The sequence below is a fragment of the Capricornis sumatraensis genome, chromosome 5 (assembly GCF_032405125.1).
Source record: "Capricornis sumatraensis isolate serow.1 chromosome 5, serow.2, whole genome shotgun sequence".
In the NCBI taxonomy this organism is placed as follows: Eukaryota; Metazoa; Chordata; class Mammalia; order Artiodactyla; family Bovidae; genus Capricornis; species Capricornis sumatraensis.
The window spans coordinates 67,961,129-67,985,289 of record NC_091073.1 but is presented as its reverse complement, the minus strand read 5'-3'; positions in this window follow the sequence as shown (position 1 = coordinate 67,985,289).

The following is a 24,161-nucleotide window of genomic DNA, read 5'->3' as shown; positions in this document are numbered from 1 at the left end:
GAGATGGTTGGATGGCATCACCAACTCAATGGATGTGAATTTGAGTAAGCTCCAGAAGTTGGTGATGGACAGGGAAGCCTGGCGTGCTACAGTCCACAGGGTCACAAAGATTCGGACATGACTGAGAGACTGAACTGAACTGAACTGGGCCCAGTGAAATCATGTCAAAGATTGCTGTGAAGACCAGGTGAGACAATGGATGTTGCACACCCAACACCGCTCCTGACCAGCAGCATCTCAACATCTGCTCCCCTTTATCTGCTACTGCTGAGTCACTTCAGTCGTGTCCAACTCTGTGCGACCCCATAGATGGCAGCCCACCAGGCTCCCCCGTCCCTGGGATTCTCCAGGCAAGAACACTGGAGTGGGTTGCCATTTCCTTCTCCAATGCATGACAGTGAAAAGTGAAAGTGAAGTCACTCAGTCGTGCCTGACTCTTAGCGACCCCATGGACTGCAGCCTACCAGGCTCCTCCATCCATGGGATTTTCCAGGCAAGAGTACTAGAGTGGGGTGCCATTGCTCATGCTCAAACTTGAGCCTTGTTTCTCACTCTGTATTTTCTTCCTTTAAATCAAGTTCTTCTAAGTCCTGCTTATACTTAGCCACAGTATGGTTTAGTAATTAAGGTAATTGATATTCCTACTTATTAAGCCAGATACAGCAATACTTGCCTTTAGGTGCATTTTGGCATTTAATCTATCTTTTTCTTTTTAAAAAATTACAGAAACAATTGAAGCCTCATTTGTACTTCTTTCCAGTCTCACCTCTGTCTCTCAAATACAAGTTTGAAGTTGATGAGGATCTTTTCTGAGTTTTTTAAAAACTTTTGCTATATTTCAATGGCTAATGTGTAATAGAAAAAATAGTGCTGCTTTCTGTTTTAAAATTTTACCTAAATGGTATTATAATGTACATTTCCTTCCCAATCTGATCTTTGGAATCAACAGTGTATTTTAGAAATAGATCCATGTAGCTCTAGTCCATTAATTTTAACTAGTATAATAGTATATAGAATAAAAACACTACTATTTATCTATACATTCTTCAATGGACAATTAGTTTGTTTTCAAATTTACAAGCAGTTCTGCAATGACTATTCTTGTGTATGTCTCCTTGTTCCCAAATTATTATTTTTTAAGACAAATTCCTAATGGACAAACTATTTGGCACATTTTTAGGACCTTCATTATCTCCTAACAAATTTTGCTCCATCTCCACCAGCATCATTTTTAGTTCCACCAGCATCATTTATAGTTTCACCAGCAGGGTATGAGAATGTCTGTCTCCCCCGATCATCACTAACATTTTATGTTCTGATTCATTTAAATTTTTGCTAATCACAACAAAAAATCATCATCTCATACTTTTAATTTTCCTGTCTTTGATGAGTAGTGAGACAGCATCTTTCCTTATACTTATTAGCCATTTATGGTTTTTGTCCTGATCTTTAACTTCTGTATATTTTACAAATATGTTGCCCAATTTGCCAATAATCTTTTGATTTGTAGTAATTTTTACTCTGTAAACTTTAAACTTTTTATATAGTCAAGTGGTCAAATCTATCAACATTTTCAACTGAAGTCTTTTTTAGTTATTGAATTATATTTAATTAAATATCTTATCTATCTATCTGCTATGTGAAAGACACCAAGGGTTACAAATAATAGTCAGTTATCATTTCAGGGAGAACTTCTAATTTAGTTGAGGCAAGATACTTAAAACTATTGGCAATAATACAAGCTGTCCATGATGAGTGTTAAGTACTTGGCACAAAAATTAGGTGATTTCACTTTGGCTGCCAGAAAGCTGAGAGCAAAGAGCACAAGTAAATGCTGAATCACAGTGACTAGATTAGCCTTGGTGACTCATGGAAATGCAGAATATTAAGGCTGGAATAGTCCTAAAAGCCATCTAACCCAACCCTTCCATTTAAAATAAAAACATATATCTTTCAGCATTGAGTGAATTCCCACCAAAATGTCCTGCCAGCAGACCAGGCAGCCATGCCAGCCCCCACCAAGTGTTCTCCTAAGTGACTGCAAAGTGCCCAAGACCATGCCCTCTCCAGGCTCTTTGTGCTGTGGGGCCAGTCCTGAGAACAGATGCCGCATGAGCCCCCACAGCCCCTTACATGGCACAGACGCCAGCACCAGAGTCCTGACTAGTGTGAGTGGGGGCTCTGGGACTCTGGCTGCCGCCTCAGCTCTGGGCTCAGGCACCACAGAGGATCAGTATTGAGGCAATAGACCGAGGGTGGAGGATATAACCCAGCCCAGTGCTTCCCCTGCCCTCACTCTCTTTCCTCTACTGCACGGGGCTGACTAGTCTTGTGTTAATGGAGTCTTCCTTGCAGAATGTTCTCTTTGATCTGAAAACTCAGTATTCATTGTGGGTCCTGATTTCTTTTTTCTCATATGATACTTGCCATTGTCAGATTATTTGTACTTCATACAATTGTTTACCCACCCTCCAAAGCTCAGGGACCCCAGGATACCTCTCTTTAAGGTTAATAGCAGAGCCTCATTAAATGGTGAGCCATCTTAGCAATTCCAAGGATGCCTTCTTCATCTTTTTTCTTTTTTAAACTTTTTATTTTGAATTAATTATAGACTCAATAAATTGTAATAAAAGAGAGTAGCTCCATGTCCCATCACTCAGGTTTCCCCAAAAATGACTTCTTATATAACAATATATTATGAAGCAAGGAGATTTTTTTCTTTTTTGGCCACACTATGTAGCTTGTGGATCTCAGTTCCCCAACCAGGGATTGAAACCATGTTCCCTGCAATGGAAGCGTGGAGTCCTAATCACTAGACCACTAGGGCATTCCCTGAAGCAAGGAAACTAACTGACTCAAAACCATCAACTAAATTACAGATCTTATCATATTTCACCAGTTTTTACATGCACTCATTCTTGGTATGTCTCTGTACAATTCTATGACATCTTATCACATGTATAGATTTGTATAGCCATCACCACATTGAGTTCCAGAACTGTTCTGTCCCATAAAGTATCCTCTTTGTAGCTACCCTCTCCTCTTTTCTATCCACAGGAACCCACTGATGCAATGATTCAAAAACTGCATCAGTGGAATCACACAATCAGTATAACCTCTAAAGACTGGATTTTTTTTTCACTTCACATAGTGCTCTTGAGATCTATTCAAGTTGTTGCATGGATCAATAGCCAGTTCCTCTTTATTGCTGAATAGTATTCCATGGTATAGATGCACCACAGTTTATATTATTATTTATCTGTTGTGGGACATTAGATTGGTTCTGGGTAGTATAAATCAAAGTGTTTAAGTGATGTAACTGTGGAATAAACTAAATATGTAACAGTCATATGGATATTTTACAAATGAGCTCTCTTCATCTTTTTTAATTAAAAAACATACATATTTCTAGGGGAGTTCTTTCCTATCTGCATTCTTGATGAGTTTCTTAAAGGGGTTGTCTGGGCAAATGACCATTCCCAGGTCATCCTTCTGATACCTACCAATGATTTTCAGACTTTTTTGGGGGAAACCAAGTTGGTCCTCTGCCATTAGAGGTTTCCTTTCCAAAAATTCTAGCTATCAAAAGCTGCCATCTGCTATGTGGACTCCCATCACGGGGACTTTGTACATTTTCCCCTTGTTTCACAGCCTTCTGACCATTTAACTCTCTGACATTATGATCTTTGTTGATTTGTTGCCTTGTCTGCTGACTACCCCTTCTGTGAGAGCTGCTGCTGCTGCTGCTGCTGCTAAGTCACTTCAGGCGTGTCCGACTCTATGCGACTCCATAGATGGCAGCCCACCAGGCTCCCCCGTCCCTGGGATTCTCCAGGCAAGAACACTGGAGTGGGTTGCCATTTCCTTCTCCAATGCATGAAAGTGAAAAGTGAAGTCACTCAGTCACTCAGTTGTGTCCAACTCATAGTGACCCCATGGACTTCAGCCTATCAGGCTCCTCCGTCCATGGGATTTTCCAGGCAAGAATAGTGGAATGGGGTGCCAATGCCTTCTCCGTCTGTGAGAGCGAAACCTTGCTTTGTTCTCTGCTATTTCCCAGTTTATAGCTTGGGGGCCAGGTATAGAGCAGGTGTACAATAAATGGTTTTGATTGAATGTGTGAATGAATTGTGTCTTTAATACAGAAAAGAAACTTGAAAACATCTGTAAGACTGGACTTAAGCAAATTTAAGTAAAGTCCACCAAATACAGAGAATAAAGGAAAACCATTCCAGAGCTTGAATTTAGAAAGCCTGGGTCCGAATTTCATTTCTGCCCCTTTCTGGCTCTAAATCTGTAGATAAATGATGTAACTTCTCTGCCAAAGTCTCGTCATTTGCAACATTATGCATCGTCTTCACAGGATAATCGTGAAGTTCAAGTAAGACAATTTTGTGCATGTTGAAAGGCACTAAAGTGCTATGTACATCTAAGGGGTTCTTCCTCTTCTCATAGTTATTATGACATAGTCCTCCTTCTCTCTCCTTTTCTCTTTCCCCTCCCCCTCCTCCATCTTCATGTCACCATCACCACCATCAGGACCCTCTGGATCCTTGAGGGGATGAAAACATCCAGGCAACTGCAAATATGAAACCATGGGTTCCTTGTGACATTCCATCCAGTAGAGGGCAACAGTTCCTACCAGCTAAGTCCAGTGTCTTTAACCATCAAGTTGAAGTACAATCATGGCAATTTATGATCATTAATACTTATTTAAAAGAAACACACATGTCTCACCTAGTAATCTTTCCATTCAAAAATTTTCAGATATTTTTGTTTGGTATATTGCCTTCTAACCTAAATTTCTGAAAATGTCTGATGGCCTTGAAACATTTTTTAAAAAAATAGGATTTGCATCCTCTCCCTTCTTTCCTGATTGGCTGACTAAAATGCAAAACAAATAGTGGTTTAGGACTGATGACATAGGCATGCTTCTCTTTTGAATATTTATATCCTTGGCATTCCTCTTATATGATAGGATAATTGCTACAGGTTATCTGAGAATTCTCCCACTCCTCAGATGGGAATTCTCTCACCTACACTTTCTGTGTGCTGGGCTGTCACTAAATGTATTTCATTCTAAGATTGGTAGAGAGGGTTCTCTACCAAGAAACTGATCTCCTGAGTCTACCTGATAGGGTCTAGGAACTCCTTCCTGTAATGTTGATGATCAGCTATCATGTCAGTGGGTGAGGGACAGAGAGGCTGGGAAGTTACTGGGGGCTTCACTGCAGATAATGAGCACAGTGGGGCCTTTGATATTCTGTTTTAACCTGTAGCCAGGGGAACCACACTAGAAAAAGCCACTGCAATCAGCTCCAGAGAGGGAGAGAGAGAAAGATACACAAGGCAGCCCAGTTGCTTCCAGTTAACGAGAGCAGAGAGAATAATCAAACATTAGCAGATGCTTGCTTGTTCACTCTGGGGAGGAACATGCTTTCCCCATCATTGTGTGGAATTACAGGCAATCCTGGGATGCCTCTTCTTTTTATTGGACATCTATTAACTTTCATATCATACCAGCCCCTTTTATTGAGGAAGGCACCAAGATATTTAAACAAGATGGTTTATAAATTTGAGTATCATTCATCCATTCATTCATCAAATACCAGTGGAAGGCCTACTATTTGCCAGGAACTAGAGATTCAAAAGGCTTCCTTAGTAGCTCAGTTGGTAAAGAATCCGCTTGCAATGCAGGAGACCCCAGTTCAATTCCATGGTTGGAAAGAGCCTCTGGAGAAGGGATAGGCTGCCCACTCCAGTATTCTTGGGCTTCCCTTGTGGCTCACCTGGTAAAGAATCTGCCTGCAATGTGGGAGACCTGGGTTTGAGCCCTGGGTTGGGAAGATACCCTGGAGAAGTGAAAGGCTACTCACTATATTATTCTGGCCTGGACAATAGTCCATGGGGTCGAAAGAGTGGACATGAGTGAGCAACTCTTTTTTTTCACTTTCAGAGATTCAGAATAAAGTAGGATCAAGACACTTCCCAGTCTCTGGGGGAATCGGATGCAAACCATTAAAGACCCACAGGGGAGCAAGTGGTATAACTGAGCTAAGAATGTATGGTCATGAGCACACCCTAGGAAATGGTGACTAGCTCTGTCTGTGAGAGTCCTCTAGGGAGGTGGTGTTGAAGCTGTGTCTATGTGCTACGGGATACATTTCAGAATTTTTCATCTTGTTTCACTTCTTAAGCAAAGCTTAGTTTGTGTCTACAAGGATGCTGGATGAGAAAGATGCAGTCAGTCTTAATTGTTGTCACCCTCCCTCCCAGTGTCCCAGCCCTGCCTGGTATAAGCTATGATTGGATTTGACAGTTGTGAATTGGTGAGCACAGTGGGATGAGTTGGCATACATGTCCTAAGAGTTCAGGATGGGAAGCCAGATCTTGAGTCTTCTTCCCTCTTCCCTGTTATTGGCTAAGGAGAGAAGCGAATGGAGCTTGTTTGATTTCCTTTGGTTGGGGCCACACTAACTTTTCCCTAAGATAAGGCATGCCTCTCAGTATTCTGCTACAACTTTCTAATGAAAAGTACCGTGTCAGGGAGAGGACACTGCGGGTTTAAAATGCGGGGAAGAGGTCCTGTTGTAGGAGAAAAATCCCATCCACTTCCCCATGAAGCCTTATGCGACATGCGTAATTTATTCTTCCTTCTTGGGAACCACACTACTCTGTATATTAATTTGGTCATTTTGCTAAACTTTTCCCTCTCAAAGCTGGATCTCCAAGACACCTTTAAGATAAGTCTGAGGGCATAAGCCCAGCCCTGCAGCACTTCTGGAGCTCTGAGCCCCAGTCTTTGGAGTAGTGAGCATTGAGCAGCTGCCCCTGGCAGAGCAAATGAGGAGACCTGACACCCCCACCCCCAGCTCCTCAGCTCAGAGCGCCCAGAGCACACATCCTCCAAGCTGTGATTGAGCCTGGGGCAGAGCCCAGCCCTGGGGACAGCACAGCCCACACTCCAAGCCCAGGAACACTTTAGACCCATGTTGGCTTGGCTCTGGAGCTGGCTGTGGCCAGCTGGGACACTGAACCGTTGGCCTGTTCTGTCAGCAGCCCTGAAGAACTGGAGCTTTTCCCCTGTGGGTGAAGTCTAAATTTAGCCCCAAAGAAACTGCCTTCCCATTTTGCTGGAGAAAAGCTCTTTTCACTGGAATGGGCCTCTGCTTTGATTAAGTGGGAGGACCCACATCTGGGAATACATAAACTTTATTGTCCTTGGATGACAAAACTCTTTCCTTGCCTACTGGTTTTCCGCCTTTTTAGCCTGGACTGTGATCCTCTCTGCTTATGACTATGTTGGCCAGGGCAAGCCATTTCACTGTGGACTGGGCTCCCCGGGTGTGTGCCTAGGCTGGAGTTGATACCTGGGGATGTTGTCTTGTTCCTACTTCACCTCCTGAGGCCCAGCTCTGTGCACACAGGACAGAACAGAGAGCAGGAGGCTGGGTCTCTGACATGGTCCTAGGGGAACACAAGGCCCAGATCTGACACTCTCCAATCCTTGGATTAGATCCCAGGATTTCAGGAGGCCTGGGACATTCCAGGGCTTCCCCATAAGGCTCCATGGGCCAAGGTCTTAGTTGCCACCCTGGCCTACACGAGTGAACATGAGACCCTCCTATTGAAAGACACCTAGCGTAAGAGCTTCTCTGGGCAAAGAAAGGCTTTGGGGACTTCTGATGCCTGCCCTAAAACCCCTCTGCCGTTTGAGTCTCGTGACAGTAGCTCCAGTCATAACATCTTTTCTGATAAGTGTTTTCTTTGGTGTCCAGTGATACGAACTCTGGTTAACTCTTCTATGTAAGAGCTTTGGAAATATAGGGTACAAACTTGGCTTGTACAGCAGTCACTGACAAGTCCAAGTACAGCATTGGACTTGGCTTCAGAAAAGTTGGGTTGCTGGGTGGTCTGATTTTACTCCTCATTAGCTGTATGACACTGGGCAAGGTAGACTTCTCCAGACTTCTGTTTCCTTGACTGGAAAATGGCAAGAAAAAGACTGTACTCATAGTTTTGTTGTCAGTGACAAGTGGGAAGATGTTTTATGTAGCTTTAGAGTGCTCTTTGTAAGAGTAGACTGCCTTCTTCATTCAGGGGTGTGGGCTGGTGGCAAATGCTTGCTTGGACTTCACTGGCTCCCATATGACCCTCTTTCCCTACCCCATGGAAATCTCTTTTCTCTCACAGAGCCTCTGAAAGGACACAGGGAGCTTATCATATCAAGGGAACTCCTGCTCTGTTTAGGCCCTTCTGTGCCCACAGAATCTCTTGTTTGATCTCCTGAATCTCACTTTGTTTTCCAGAAGAATCAAAGTGAAGAGGTCTGGGAGGAAGGCATCACACTTCTGACTTTTGCTGAATGTCCTTCAGCAGATTATATCTAGTCTGTCTTTACCTCAATTTCTTGATCTGTAGAATGGACACACAAGTACCCATAAGCAGGTCCTGAGAAATGACTTACTGAGAGATCAGAGAGGAAAACCGTAATGATTTCAATGCTGTGGTCGTCATCCAACTCTGGCATATTTTCTGATCAGAACCTAAAGTATGGTGATTTTTCCAATCTATTCTGCACAGTCTTCAACAGCAGTCTGAAACAAGCTTTCCCATTTAAAAATAATTGATAGAACAGAAAGAAATTCGACTAAATCTAAAAAAAAAAAAAAAAACCAACCAGGATCTGGGTAAAGAACTGGAAAGATACCCTCTTGCTGTAATTTTCCAGGATGCCCTGGATAGCCCCCAGAGGTTGTCAGTATGGAAAGAGCTTGGAAACGTTTTACAAGCTGGTGAAACATTGTTGAGGGGCTGGTGGTGGTGATAGAGTCTTTGGAATTTATCTGCGTGGCTGACGTCACCTTCTCAGCACAAGGAGCCAAACTGTCTCAATGTCTGTGGCTCCTTTCTGGAACCGCTTCCCAGTTGTTAATCCCAAGTGACCCTTAAGGCCACTCACCTGTCAGAAATTGTTGGTCTGCAGTGAGAAGTGGCTCTCTCAGGGTCCCTGAGGTTGGCAAGGATGCTTTCCCTTCCATCTGAAATGGAAGGGAAATTAACGGCTTCTCTGGGCTGCAGGCCCTCTCCCCGGCAGACCCATGTCTGGGCGGTCCACGCCTCATATTTTAAATCTTTGCCTCCACAAGTAACAGCTGTCACCCTTGCCAGCTAGATGCCATCCACAGGCACTCAGCACTATTTTCTACCCCAGCTTAGATTAGAATGTGGCTTCCAACAACAGACTGAGCGGAACCCTGCTCTCAGGCTGAGTCCCTGACTTTGTTACGGTTGACAGCGTCACTTCATCTTTCCTAAGCTTTAGTGATTACAAAATGGTCTTTTCATCTGGCCATTGGGGAGGATATGACAATGGATCCAGGAAACCAAGAGGGCAAGGAAGAAGGAAACAAATGAACATTTACTGAATCCTTTCTCTGCGCCAGGCACTCTGCTTAAATATTTTAATGTACAGAAGGAAATGGCAACCCGCTCCAGTATTCTTGCCTGGAGAATCCCATGGACCGAGGAGCCTGGTGGGCTGCAGTCCACGGGGTCACAAAGAGTCAGACACGACTGAGTGACTTTACTACTAATCATGTTTAGCTCTCAAAGAACTCCCCACGCTAGCACATTATTATAAACCTCATGTTACAGATCTGGAAATTAAGGTTTGGAGAGCTAAAATGAAATGAAGGACTATGGCTTTTTCTTGATTCTCTTGGAGGCTGGCTTCTTAATAGAGGTGATGTCATCTTGTACAGGAATATGAAAACAACAACCCCAGTATCACAGAACCAGGACTCCCTGGAACTCCATTTGATAGATCCCATTCCTTCAGGGGAGAAGGCAATGGCATCCCACTCCAGTACTCTTGCCTGGAAAATCCCATGGGCAGAGGAGCCTGGTGGGCTGCAGTCCATGGGGTTGCGAAGAGTCGGACACGACTGAGCAACTTCACTTTCACTTTTCCCTTTCATGCATTGGAGAAGGAAATGGCAACCCACTCCAGTGTTCTTGCCTGGAGAATCCCAGGGATGCGGGAGCCTGGTGGGCTGCCGTCTATGGGGTCACACAGAGTCGGCCACGACTTAAGTGAGTTAGCAGCAGTAGCAGCAGCAGCATCCCTTCAGGTTGATGAAGCACCCTAACAGAAAAACCCAACAGGGATTTTCTAGGCAAACCAATCTCTCCTTTTCCAACAGGAGAGCTGGTGCAACCAAACCTGGCCATTCCTTCCCTCTAGGACAGGGTGACCCTTCAGATCAGCTGCTCTCAAGATGGCTCTGCAGAGCCCCAGTGCTGGCTGCCAGCGGTGTTCCAAAATCTCTCTGCTGCCCAGACCAGCCTTGGGAAAGAGACAACACTGTCCAGCTGGCGAGCCTAGGGGGTGACTCATCTGGCCACGGGGGCCTGAGCATCAGCACGCCCTGCTGCTGGCCGCTATCTTTGCCATGACCACAGCGGCCTGCAGGCACGGCGGAGGCTGTGACCCTGGGCACTGCCAGCCACCCAGCCCTGAGACGGAGCCACCTGGAGGCAGAGAGCTCAGCTGCCATGCCTCCTGTATTCCCCGCCCTCCTTGCTTGCTTGCAGCTTGATCCCCCAGGACTTAGGGTGTGGAAAGCAATTCCTGTCTCCAGATGCCCCGTGACTGAGCTGAGATGGGAAGGATCTGTGGGCCCCCTTCAGTCAGAGACAGCAAAGACGTTTATCCCCCAGAGTTAGGAGTCCCCTGGGTGTGAAGCGGGGGAGCAGCAGGAGAGGTCTTCTGTCACTTTCTGACCTGGCGCTGACCTTCACTCCAGTGGCCACCACTCCCCTGCCATTTGCTTCTGTAGTCAGAGAGCGGGACAGATGACGCCATGGCACTTTTTAAAGTGCTGAAGTGAAGTTTTGACAAATTCCAAAGAACATCAAAGTGCAGAACAACAGCCAATACATCATAGTCTGTCAGCAGGGCCCCCGCCCCTGATTATCACATTAAATCAGCAATGGGCACATTTCAACCCAAGCTCAACAGACGCCTACTGGAACTGAGTTTCTCCTTCCAGACTTAAACAAATATGGCAATGGTTCTATTTAAAAATCTGTGCTTCCTATTCTACATTCAGCAGCTGAGCCCTTCATCACACACACACACACACACACACACACACTTACTGAGAAAAAGAAGCATGTTGCTAAAGAACCCACAGATAATTGGGATAAGTAGTCCAGAAGAATAGTGGAATACAGAACTGGGTTCTAACCCCAGCTCTGACACTTAATAGCTTGAAACTTTTAGCCGCTTAGTTAACATCTCTCGGCCTCGGTTTCCTCGGGGTGACAACTCTATTTTCCAAGGTTGTTGAGCACAGTTGGTACTGCAGTTCAACAATCATTCTTACCTGGGAATCGCGGACACTGCTTGCTGGTCATGATGTTTTGTATTCATTTTTTGATGTGTTTATTATGTGTAACTTTCGGATGTAAGAAAGAGAAGATGTTCTTTTCCACTAAAGATTGGTTTAGAAGCATTCGTGAGTGAAGGGAGCATAGGCCACTCAGGGTTGGAGTTGCCGGTTGTGAAGGAAATACTTGCTGGGTTGGTATTTCCCTGGGTAAATTCTCACCAGGGGTGGGAGCGGAAGGTAACTTCAGAAAGAGCTTATGTTGATCTTTAGAACCATTTCCCCGAAACTCTGGAGCATCCAAAGAAAGCAGAGTTACCTGCCAGAATGTCCCAGAAAGAACAACAGGCATGTGAATTCTATGCCACATGAGCAGGCACAAGAAATGTCACATTTCTTTTATTACTTTAAATTAGATTTGATATGCTATTGTAGCCATCCTGCCAGGATGGGGGAAAGTCAGGCTCAGGCCTTCCTGGAACACCCTCTTCCTCCCAGATTCTGTGAACATCCACCCAGAGCATTCAGGTGGAGCCCCCTGGTCTCCTGTCCCCTCATGTTCATTTGTCAGGCCCCTATCAACCTTGGAGGCTGGAGTCTTTACCATCTCTTGGGAGAACTTTGCCGTGGCTCTCTTTTCTTCCTGAGGCCCTACTGCCTCCCCAGAGGGCTTTCAGGGAGGTAGAACCTTCACACCTGGGAACACAGATCTCCATCCCACTCCAGTCCCTGGAGGAGGCATCAGGATTCTTTTCAGATTTCCTTCACTAATAGCACTGCCTTCCTCTCCATCTTCTAAAGAAGACAACCAGTAAGCTCTCTGCAGAGAGCCTTTAGGAACACAATGATGGCCTCTGCTTTTTCCAGCTAAGGGAAAGGAAGCTTATTAGGTTAAGTAGAATTAACCAACTGTGCTACTGAGTTGGGGAAGGAGATAGGATTGGAGAATTGGGGGATTTAATGAGGAAAATGCAGGAGAGAGATTTAGAGAATCACATGTGAAACTGGAGGAGATTCTGGTTCTTCTGAAATACCTGTTGCTTCCTTTCCTCCCACTTCTACCTGTGCAGAGTAACCAGTGTAGGGAGGAGGCCTGGGAGGGCAGCAGCAGAAGAGAGCTGCTTCGTGAAGCTCCAGAAGCAACAGGAGGTACTGTCTGCTGATGACAGGGTATCGATCTCTTTGTACACTGAGAAGGTGCTTGCTGGGGGGTGATCTGATTTGGCTGTTACAACCACTTTGCAAGGTACACAGGGCAGTCATTAGTCCCACTTTCCAGATAAGAATACTGAGGTTTAGATGGTTTAAAAGACTTGTCCGAGTTTATAGAGCTGAGTGGCTCAACAGGACAACTTATCTTGGCAGTTTCTTCAAGACCCCCCAGGTTCTTTAGCTCATGATGTTTGTTAGACTTCCCGCGGCACCATCCATCCATGACTTGGGATGTTTGCCTTTTGCCAGTGGTCTGGCATTCTGGAAACCTGCCAACAGATTTTTGTCTAACTCTTGCTCTTACGCTATTCTTTGCTACTTTCAGGAAGTCAGGCTAGGAGTAGAATACATTTCTTATGAGAGAATACACTTTGGACTTTGATTCATATCTGGTGGTTCCCAAAGCCTTAGGTTGTGGCAAGTTTAAGAGCATGGTGATAATTCTATGAGCATTCAATAGGACTCCCTTCGTGAGGGGAGTACTTTTATAAAACTATTAATTCAAATTTCAAAGAAGAATTGCAGGAAATGTATTTCTGACTATTTAGAAGTGACTCACTATGGGACTATTTGAAAACTATATATTATTTTTATCAGTACATAGAATTGCCTATAGTCAATGTTATCTCGTCACATCCAGGGATTCTAAGATCCGCTTACCCACTTCCCTCAAAACAACTGACAGCAAATCTGGGGAAGAGAGGGCCCACCAGTCTCAAGGCTAAACCTCCCCCACACCCACTACAAACTGATAACGCCACACCCTCCTGCAAAACAACAGAGGGTAGATAAGATGGAAAATTTCATTCCAGTTCCCAATTATTTCTGCAGCCAGTGAGATATCAGGATCGGAAGAGGTTCCATAACCAGAAAATCTTGGCTGGAGTTTCACTATTTGGAAGTAAAAAAGGAAAATTAAGGAGAGCCTGAGATAGCTTTTCTTGGGGGACTATGTTAGGATAGGGGTTTTTGAATATTTAAATTGAAACAAAGGATGGCCAAGAGTTTGTACTCTTTAGTCCTTTCCCAGGTTAACATCAGACTGTACAAAGTATTTTTAATAGAAAATATCTAACCCACTTTCATTTGTTTCTTGGAGTATTTGGCCTCACCTATGTGAAGCAGGAAATTTCGATGCTAGCTGTGTCAGCCCGGCTCTTTGAAACACAGGTATTCAGTGTTCAAGGCACTCTGGTCCCTAAATAGTCAAGAATAGATACTGACCACCTTGGAGCAGGCTTTCAGTTGGAGAGTGATGGGCCAGCCCACGCAGCTTTTTGGGTGTGCTCCACCTGGGGGGAGGTGATCCAGATCCTTCTCTCTCCAACAGTCCCTGGGTTTGACACTTCCCGAGAGTGCCAAACTGGCTCCCTTGTGTGCCACAACTCTGGAATGCAGCTCTTCCTGTTAGGAAGACAATGGTCTTTATGGGAAGGCTAGGACTTGCAAGGAAGAAAGATTTGAGCAGCAAAGAGGAGGCAGGCACTGCTGGTAAGGGAAAGACAGGCAGATAATCCTGGTAGGGGATGGGGGTGGGTGTGGGTGTCCTTGAGGGCTGAATAATGTCTGCCTGAAGCAGAATAGGGAGGGGAGGGGGTGGATTGAGGAGGTTAGAAATGTAGTCTGGGGGTGAGGAGCATCTCAGTGTTTTACCCCAGCTTTAGAAATCCGGCTCATAGCCTACTGATCTTTGCCACTCAGAGTGTGGTCCTAGGATCAGCAACACCCTTGCCATCTGAGACTTGTTAGAAATGCAGAATCCCAGGGCCCACCTCAAACCTAGGCATCATAATCTACATTTGAACATGAACCCCAAAAGATTTGTATCTTTTTAAAAAATTTATCTATTTTTGGTTGCACTTGTTCTTCATTGCTATGTGCAGGCTTTCTCTAAATGCAGTGAGCGGAGGCTGCTCTTCCTTGCAGTGCACGGGGTTCTCACTGTGGTGGCCTCTTTTATTATGAATCACAGGCTCTAGGCACACAGGCTCAGCAGATGCAGCACGTGGGCTCAGTAGCTGTGGCTTGTGGGCTTAGCTGCTCCGTGGCACGTGGAATCCTCCCAGACCAGGGATCGAATCCCTGCACTGGCTGGTGGATTCCTACCCACTGCACCGCCAGGGAAGGCCAGATTTGTATCTTCATTCAAGGCTAGAAGATACTGTTGTAGCCACACATTCTGGGAAACAAACTCACTCAGAAGGACAACGCAGATAGCGGAGTGCAGTTTATTACACCGGCGGGCCCAAGGCAGAGTCTCCTCTTAGCCAAGGACCCTGACCAGTTTTTCTGACAACCGTATATACCCTAAGTGTACGTGCCCAAACCCACCTCCCCAAATTCTCTGAGACTAGTCTGAACAAAGGAAAAGAAAGATACAAAGTTAACCTGTGATTCATATGCCTTAAGCCTAGGTAGTTAACAGTGGACAATTATCAATAGGCCTGTGGTCATACCCCAATAAGCATAATAGAATTCATCATTCTATTCAGTTACACAGATAATTAGGGTATTCTTTTAGGCAACAGAGAGTCTAGGTACAAGCCCTGGGGCTCTTCCATCCAGGGGGCCTGGTTTTCCAGTTGGTATGTCGTTTCCATAGATACTGGGCATATAGCTCAAAGTCTAAGGTCTGGCCCAAAATAGAGTCCTGCTTTCAATATGGAGCCTGTTCTGTCTGTTTCCACCTTCAATACAAATTTGTATCTTTGTTTCAGGCTAAGAAGAAGCAAGGAAGATTATGCAGCTTAGGATGGAAAATGTGTTTTGAAACAAGCCTGCCAACCACATGTTGACACTTTGCATGAGCACTTGCCGCCTACCTCTACACAGATCAGATCATGTGCTGCTGCAGCTGCTGACCTTCAGCACTCCCCGAAGGAGTCAGGGTGGAGAGCAGAAACAGGCACACTGTGCTCAGGGAAAAACTGGCAGGACAGGTCTTCAAATAGCTAGATATTCTCAGGGCTGAGTTTATATGAGCCCAATTCTTGTATCTCTTCATATCTAGAAAAACACGAAAATCCTTCATGGTGACTAGCAGAAGTCACAAGACTCAGTTCAGTTCAGTTCAGTCACTCAGTGTTTCTGACTCTTTGCGACCCCATGAATCGCAGCACGCCAGGCCTCCCTGTCCATCACCAACTCCCGGAGTTCACTCAGACTCACGTCCATCGAGTCTGTGATGCCATCCAGCCATCTCATCCTCGGTCATCCCCTTCTCCTCCTGCCCCCAATCCCTCCCAGCATCAGAGTCTTTTCCAATGAGTCAACTCTTCGCATGAGGTGGCCAAAGTACTGGAGTTTCAGCTTTAGCATCATTCTTTCCAAAGAAATCCCAGGGCTGATCTCCTTCAGAATGGACTGGTTGGATCTCCTTGCAGTCCAAGGGACTCTCAAGAGTCTTCTCCAACACCACAGTTCAAAAGCATCAATTCTTCGGCATTCAGCCTTCTTCACAGTACAACTCTCACATCCATACATGACCACAGGAAAAACCATAGCCTTGACTAGACGGAGCTTAGTCAGCAAAGTAATGTCTCTGCTTTTGAATATATTATCTAGGTTGGTCATAACTTTTCTTCCAAGGAGTAAGCGTCTTTTCATTTCATGGCTGCAGTCACCATCTGCAGTGATTTTGGAGCCCCCCAAAATAAAGTCTGACACTGTTTCCACTGTTTCCCCATCTATTTCCCATGAAGTGATGGGACCGGATGTCATGATCTTCGTTTTCTGAATGTTGAGTTTTAAGCCAACTTTTCGCTCTCCTCTTTTACTTTCATCAAGAGGCTTTTTAGCTCCTCTTCACTTTCTGCCATAAGGGTGGTGTCATCTGCATATCTGAGGTTATTGATATTTCTCCCGGCAATCTTGATTCCAGCTTGTGTTTCTTCCAGTCCAGCGTTTCTCATGATGTACTCTGCATATAAGTTAAATAAGCAGGGTGACAATATACAGCCTTGACGTACTCCTTTTCCTCTTTGGAACCAGTCTGTTGTTTCATGTCCAGTTCTAACTGTTGCTTCCTGACCTGCATACAGATTTCTCAAGAGGCAGGTCAGGTGGTCTGGTATTCCTATCTCTTTCAGAATTTTCCACAGTTTCTTGTGATCCACACAGTCAAAGGCTTTGGCATAGTCAATAAAGCAGAAATAAATGTTTTTCTGGAACTCTCTTGCTTTTTCCATGATCCAGCAGGTGCTGGCAATTTGATCTCTGGTTCCTCTGCCTTTTCTAAAACCAGCTTGAACATCAGGAAGTTCACGGTTCACGTATTGCTGAAGCCTGGCTTGGAGAATTTTGAGCATTACTTTACTAGTGTGTGAGATGAGTGCAATTGTGCGGTAGTTTGAGCGTTCTTTGGCATTGCCTTTCTTTGGGATTGGAATGAAAACTGACCTTTTCCAGTCCTGTGGCCACTGCTGAGTTTTCCAAATTTGCTGGCATATTGAGTGCAACACTTTCACAGCATCATCTTTCTGGATTTGAAATAGCTCAACTGGAATTCCATCACCTCCACTAGCTTTGTTCATAGTGATGCTTTCTAAGGCCCACTTGACTTCACATTCCAAGATGTCTGGCTCTAGATTAGTGATCACATCATCATGATTATCTGGGTCGTGAAGATCTTTTTTGTACAGTTCTTCCATGTATTCTTGCCACCTCTTCTTAATATCTTCTGCTTCTGTTAGGTCCATACCATTTCTGTCCTTTATCGAGCCCTTCTTTGCATGAAATGTTCCCTTGGTATCTCTAATTTTCTTGAAGAGATCTCTAGTCTTTCCCATTCTATCGTTTTCCTCTATTTCTTTGCATTGATCGTTGAAGAAGGCTTTCTTATCTCTCCTTGCTATTCTTTGGAACTCTGCATTCAGATGCTTATATCTTTCCTTTTCTCCTATGCTTTTTGCCTCTCTTCTTTTCACAGCTATTTGTAAGGCCTCCCCAGACAGCCATTTGCTTTTTTGCATTTCTTTTCCATGGGGATGGTCTTGATCCCTGTCTCCTGTACAATGTCACGAACCTCATTCCATAGTTCATCAGGCACTCTATCTATCAGATCTAGGCCCTTAAATCTATTTCTCAGTTCCACTGTATAATCATCAGGGATTTGATTTAGGTCATACCTGAATGGTCTAGTGGTTTTCCCTACTTTCTTCAATTTGAGTCTGAATTTGGCAATAAGGAGTTCATGATCTGAGCCATAGTCAGCTCCCGGTCTTGTTTTTGTTGACTGTATAGAGCTTCTCCATCTTTGGCTGCATAGAATATAATCAATCTGATTTTGGTGTTGACCATCTGGTGATGTCCATGTGTAGAGTCTTCTCTTGTGTTGTTGGAAGAGGGTGTTTACTATGACCAGTGCATTTTCTTGGCAAAACTCTGTTAGTCTTTGCCCTGCTTCATTCTGCATTCCAAGGCCAAATTTGCCTGTTACTCCAGGTGTTTCTAGACTTCCTACTTTTGCATTCCAGTCCCCTATAATGAAAAGGACATCTTTTTGGGGTGTTAGTTCTAAAAGGTCTTGTAGGTCTTCATAAAACCATTCAACTTCAGCTTCTTCAGTGTTACTGGTTGGGGCATAGACTTGGATAACTGTGATATTGAATGGTTTGCTTTGGAGACGAACAGAGATCATTCTGTCGTTTTTTGAGATTGCATCCAAGTACTGCATTTCGGACTCTTTTGTTGACCACGATGGCTACTCCATTTCTTCTGAGGGATTCCTGCCCGCAGTAATAGATATAATGGTCATCTGAGTTAAATTTACCCATTCCAGTCCATTTTAGTTCGCTGATTCCTAGAATGTCGACGTTCACCCTTGCCATCTCTTGTTTGACCACTTCCAATTTGCCTTGATTCATGGACCTAACATTCCAGGTTCCTATGCAATATTGCTCTTTACAACATCGGACCTTGCTTCTATCACCAGTCACATCCACAACTGGGTATTGTGTTTGCTTTGGCTCCATCCCTTCATTCTTTGACTAGTAGAAAACTTTTGGAAAAATATGTGCTTGATTGCATGTATTCCCTGATTTACCAAAATCACATATACCCAAACCTCCCCCCTACCTCTTTGCAGTAGTTTCTCTGAGTTACCTGAGATGCTGTCTCCCGGGTTGCAGTCCTCATTTTCCCCCAATTAAAGCTTAATTCACAACTCTCATGCTGTGCATCTTTTTTAGTTGTCAGCCTGCAGAAATGGTTAAAGGACACCCACCAAGGAGCCCATGGCTGTATTTCAGTTGTGGCAGAGAGGAGAGAGACAAGGAGGAGAGTCCAAGATGGGTGTTTTGACCAGAACAACAACTCCCCGGAGACAGACCTCCATCACCTGATCTATCCATCACATGGTGGGCAGCCCAGACATTGTACAACGTTAGGTAGGAGATGTGTGCTCCAGAAGTGGCCATCCCCAGGATCTGCGCTTTTGAAGTCAGATTTCATCGCCGTGGCTGATCATATGCCCAACCCCAGGGAGCTGGCTGGTGCCCTGCCGCCACACAAACATGAAGCTGGTAGAGCCAGAGCTGCTGTGAAAGACATTTCGGAAGTTTCCTGTGGCTGCAACAAATTGTTGGTGTCTGCCCCACAACACCACTGTGACCTGCTTACCTCAATTTCAGGGCAGCCAGCTCCTGAAACTGGAGATTCCCAGAGCCCCTTGGTTTCTGCTTGCCCGGGGGGTGAGGAGGACTGCCTGTAACACCTCCCCTCTCTGTCCAAGCATGCCAGCCCTGCCCAATGGGCTGGACAGACTGGGTTTCCTGTGCCTCTGACTCCAGGGAGGAGGTGATTATTGCTTCCATAGCAATGGCTGAGAATTAAGGGAGGCAGTGATGTAGGTCCGGGACCCAGTGAGGCCTGCATCTGCAGGCAGAAAGAGAGGCTGGGTGACATGGAGAGAGCGCAACTGCAAGATTCGAAGCCTCTCAGTTTTGAAAGGAAAGGGCATGGACTTAGTTTCAGTTTGTTCCTGCCTTTTAAAACTGTTGCTTTGTGACTTTGGCCAGTTAACATGTTGTAGTCATGCATTCTGGGAAACAAACTCACTCAGAAGGACAACGCAGATAGTGGAGTGCAGTTTATTACACCGGCGGGCCCAAGGCAGAGTCTCCTATTAGCCAAGGACCCTGACCAGTTTCTCTGAAAACCTTATATATCTTAAGTGTACATGCCCAAACCCACCTCCCCAAATTCCCTGAAACTAGTCTAAACAAAGGAAAAGAAAGATACAATCAAAGTTAACACGTGACTCATATGCCTTAAGCCTAGGTAGTTAACAGTGAACAATTATCAATAGGCCTGTGGTCATACCTCAATAAGCATAATAGAATTCGTGATTCTATTCAGTTACACAGATAATTAGGGTATTCTTTTAGGCAACAGAGAGACTAGGTACGAGCCCTGGGGCTCGTCCATTCAGGGGGCCTGGTTTTCCAGTTGGTATGTCGTTTCCATAGATACTGGGCATATAGCTCAAAGTCCACAGTCCGGCCCAAGATGGAGTCCTGCTTTCAATATGGAGCCTGTTCTATCTGTTTCCTCCTTCAAACAGACCTCTCTGAGTCCCAGCCTTCTCTCTTTCTCTCTCTCTCTCTTTTTTTAAAATTCAGCCTGCAGGATCTTAGTTCCCCAACGCGGGACTGAACCTGAGCCCTCGGCAGTGGAAGGCAAGGGTCCCAACCACTGGACCGCCAGGGAATCCCTCAGCCTTCTCTCTAGAAGGAGACGATATCAGTTTTCAAAGGTGGTGAGGCTCTGAGAGTACCACCTGGCATGTGGATGGCCAACCAATGTTAGTTTTCCTTCTTTCCCCTTCTCCAGAGTTGCTACCTCCTTCTTGCTGTTTTTTGCAAATAAACTTCTGAATTAAAATAATTCCCATCTGGCAATTCAGATCAACTAAAGAGAAGACAAGTCTTGAATACATGACATTTTGAATCTGGAGCCTACTGTGTAGAATAAATGTGCTCATTTACTGAAACCAAACCATCTTCTAGAATGAAATCTGTAGGGTCCTGCTTCATGAACAGACCAGAGGGTCATTAGCGTGTTAGTTATTTGAGAGCAAGTGGGTTCTCTTAGGACACAGATATAATTAAAAGCAGTTTGCTCTAGTGTCTGCGGTTTAAACATTGCTCACAGTGTTCTTTTTTTCTACTCTTGCTGAGTAAACCCATACTTTATGAATTCAAAAGCTAACCTCTGATGAATCCTACTTATTCTAGATATATTCTCAAATCATGAGTTCCTGAAGGTATTTTCAGTCCTCTGCTCTCTGGAGACTGTGAGGTTATCAATGTTGTGGAAAACCTCTCATAAGGTTTTTCTCTAATATAGACCTTGGGAACACAGAAGCCTCCTTGAATGGTCAGGCTTACCTTTTTCCCAGGACCGTAAAGATATATATTTTTGTTTCCACCCCAAACACAGCATAACTCACTTCCCATTTTTCCTGGGAGATTGTGGTAATATGGGGAGGCCTGGGGGGTCTCCAGGATAAAGCAGCTTGTAAAACAACCATGGGGGCTTCCAGATCTGACTTAATCAACATTTCTCAAGATCCGTAGACCAATAAAACTGTTTGCTTTCTTACCACAGTTCAGCTGATTTATTTCTCTCACCCTGCAGAAGCTGTCGCTGCCCAAAGCAGTTCATTTGTCAGGCGGGGAGAATTACAATTCACAGGACCCTCACTACTGCTATCTCAGTTTATAAATTTCACGAATTACAATTTATTGCCCTGCACCCCGCAGAGTCTCATATTAATAAATTGCATCTCATCTGCAAAAGCACGTGTATATGGCTCCCTTGGACATAGGCTTACGGTCCTAGAGCCGCAGCACGTCTGCATGTGGCCAGCACACAGCCTGAGCTGTGCCGGTGGAACTGAGCTGCAGTCAAGTTCCCGTGGCCTCTGTCTGCTTTTTGCTTTTCCTTGCAATCCCCGTTTGCAGGCCCTGGTCTCTTGTTTTTAATCTCTACAAGAATGCTGCATAAAGGAGATCAGACACCGTCTGTGGGTGTTTGTGTTGTGGTCGTACAGTGGGGCTGAAGGAAGAAATTAATGCTTTCTAAAATGTAAACTTCTACTGTATAACTTTTATCAACTGGTGGGTACAAGCAGAGTCACATTAATAATGTAAACTCTTTGGGACTTCCCTGGTGGTGCAGTGGTTAAGAATCCGCCTTACAATGCAGGGGACATGGACTCGATCCCTGGTCAGGGAACTAGGAGCCCACATGCCGAGGAGCAACTTAGCCCATGTTCCAAAACTGAGCCTGTGCACTCCAGAGGTAGCAAACCACAACTAGAGAGCCTGCCTGCTGCCACTAAGACCCAACACAACCAAATAAATAACAAATAAATAAATTTTAAAAAAGAGATCAACATCATAGAAAAAAATGGCAGAAGAAGAAAAAATGGGGTAAACTTTTCCTTTGCCAGATTTTGTCCTTATAAGCCACAAGATCCTCCACTTTCTTCTGCAAGTCTTTGGTGAATTTCTCACATACACTCAGAAGCTAGTCTAGTTGTCCATCTGGTCAACTCCCATGCAGTGTTTTCTGTTTTCTTCCTTTTTTCCTTGTTTTAGCCTCTTCTGCTAGACAGGTCTCCCACCCGTCATCACTGTATGATTTCTACCACTCTACCCCTGAGTCCACCTGCAACTTTGTTTCTTAGTGAACCTCTGCTGGTTACATCAGATTCCCTTCGGGCATGCCCTAATTCTCCCTACCTTTCAGACTGCCCTGCATTCTTCAGTCCTTTCATGGGTTGACTTGTGTTCCCCACAAATTCATATATTGAACTCTGAATCCTCAGTACCTCAGAATTTAAAGATAAGGTTTTTAAGGAAGTAATTAAATTAAAATGAGATCACCAGGGTGGTCTCCAATTCAATATAACTAGTATCCTTATGATAAGAGATAATTTGGACATAGAAAGTGCAGAGGAAAGACCACATGAAGATTCAGGGAGTTGACAGCCATCCGCAAGCTAAGGACAGAGGCCTTAGAAGAAACAACCCTGCCAGTACTTTGATCTTGAATATCCAGCCTCCAGAACTGTGAGAAGATAAATATCTATTGTTTAAGCCACCCGGTCTGTGGTGCTTTGTTATGGCAACCTTAGCTAACCAATACAGTCCCCTGACAAGAAATGTCTGGAGCTTTCTTGGTGACCGAGACGGGTACCAGTGGGTATCAGATGAGAGATGAGAGCTTCTGACTTTGGTTGAGGTTTTGGTGTTTTGGGAGGAGACCCAAAGCCTTCCATGATGGCTCAGCTGATAAAGAATCCGCCCTCAATGCAGGAGACCTGGGTTTGATCCCTGGGCTGGAAAGATCCCCTGGAGGAGGAAACGGCTATGCACTGCAGTATTCTGGCCTGGAGAATTCCATGGACTGTACAGTCCTTGGGGCCGCAAAGAGTCGGACATGACTGAGTGACTTTCACTTTTTAAAGCCTCCCAACCTGGCATCAGCCAGCTGCTCCAGGTTCTTATCCCCCTCCCCCCAAAAATGGTCTGTGCTCTCGTTGTACCAGAGTTATTTTTTCTAGAAATTATTGTGACTTTTGGTTAAAACAGGGGCTGGGATCACTCAGAGAAACCTGGAATCACAGTGACTCTATTTGGGGGCATGAGAGCCATGGAGGAGACTGGGGTTGCTGCTGAGGACACCTCTCAAGGATAAGAAAGGAGGGAAGAAAGGTCCAGGCTGCACCCACCTTTCCTCCCACACTTGGTCTCTGCCACGTTCATCCCATGGGCTGAGCCCTGCAGGAAACGACAAGGGTCTGGGAAACAGCCTGTGGGGGCAGCCCCCAGCGGTAGAGAGCAGGTAAAGGGAGGAGAATGGGACTTGGGGCAAGCAGGCCTAGGATTGGCCTTCTGCTCGCCCCCCTGTATTTGTTTCCTGGGGCCGCTGCTATGAATTACAGTCCTCCCACTGTATCTGCTATCCAAGGGGTTCCACAGCCATGGATTCAACCAACCCTGGATCGAACATGTTCAGAAAAAAAAAAAAATCCCAGAAAGTACCAAAAAGTAAAAGTTGCATTTGCTGGGCATGGACAACTATTCACATAGCGTTTACTTTGTATTTATAACCATTTACATAGCATTTACAATGTATTCGGTATTGCAAGTAATCTAGGGATGATTTAAAATCCCTGAGAGGATATGCATGGGTTATATGCAAATACTACACCAGTTTATATAAGGAACTTGAGCATTCATAGATTTTGGTAAGGGGTCTAAGAACCAGTGCTCCATGGATACTGAGGAACTGCACCCCAACTTGGTACAACTTTAGGTGCCCTAAAAAATAGCAGAAATTTATTCTCTGATGGTTCTAGAAGCCAGAAGTTCAAAATCCAAGCATCAGCAAGCCTCTGCTGCCCAGAGGCTGTCAGGGCGAGTCCTCCCTTGCCTCTTCCAGGTTCTGGGGGCCCTAGGTGTTCCTTGGCTGTGGCTACACGACTCCAGTCTCGCTGTCTTCAGTCCTCTCCTCTTCCCTCTGTGAGCCTCTCCTCTGTGTGGCACT